We start from the raw sequence: 1,210 nt of genomic DNA on the forward strand, positions 1-1,210 counted from the left end.
ATGTTTTACAGTAGATGAAACTCAAAATTGATGAACATATAGACAGGAAGTAGAATAAGGGTTCCGGGCGTACAGTGGTGGGTGGAGGTGGGGTCAAAGGGAGCTGATAGCAAGGAGTTCAAGAAGGAAAAGGATGTTTTCAAACTGATGTGCTAGCAGTTATACAATACTGCCTAATCGGTATGAACTGTGGAATGATATACCTGTATTAGCTCCCAATAAAATGATTTTGGAGGAAAAATAAATTAATTAAATATTACATAAAGACTCTAGTCCATTGCTAAAATTTTTTGTCAATTCAAATTTCTGGCTTATATCATAATCTCTTTTCCAGTTCAATATTTTAGCTAGTTTTTTGAAATGTCGTTGTACCAGCAAGACTTTCCGTCATTGCTGATTATGAGTGGGAAAAAATTATCTTTCATGTTTTAACTAATTTTACTCATGGTAAATATATATGCAACAAAATAATGTCTTCAACATTCTTCTCATGCATAATTCAGTGGCATTAGATTATGAATGTGTTCAACAATTACCAACATCTGCAAATTTTCCTATCACACATATAACAGAAGCCCAGAAATAAAGAAGTATGGCTTGCCACTGTATTCCATAGCATGAAATAAATAGCTTTAAATTTCTTGCTTCCAATGTTCCTTAAGTATGTTTACTCTTCCTGTGGGAAGAATGGAGCATAAACTCTGTTCAATACCTTCACTGTATTTCAGGCAGAGTTCCTTCTTTCTTAATCAGTATTTTATTGCGGCATATCTCTCAATATCAATATCTATAGACCATAATTCCTTCCACTATAATCAAATCAGTGTTTGCAACTTATAGCACTCTCTACCTCCAAAAATTTGTACAGTGAGAGTCAGTGTGAGTCCAGACATAAAACTAACCTCAAGGAGAAAACTGACCTGCGAGTCCACCAGCTCTGGACCAAGAGAAGAATGAAGTGAGGACAGGAGCCTGGATAAGGACTGCAATGCCTGGTCAGCTAGAACTGCTGTGCTGACCACTAGGGTAGTTCTACTGCCCATGGCAGGAAACCTGCAGAGACAACTCCAGGTAACCCTCCTGACCACTAGTCTGTATGTTTAGGGCCAGAGAAAATGTTGCTTTTTCATCTCCAGAAGTTGGAAGACAGTGTGAGCCCAGGAAACATCTGTCCTGTATGTGATGGGATGCTGTCAGCAGGGGGCTCTCA

This window comes from Echinops telfairi, unplaced genomic scaffold (genome assembly GCF_000313985.2).
Source record: "Echinops telfairi isolate 266 unplaced genomic scaffold, ASM31398v2 ScPeMD7_7456;HRSCAF=8494, whole genome shotgun sequence".
In the NCBI taxonomy this organism is placed as follows: domain Eukaryota; kingdom Metazoa; phylum Chordata; class Mammalia; order Afrosoricida; family Tenrecidae; genus Echinops; species Echinops telfairi.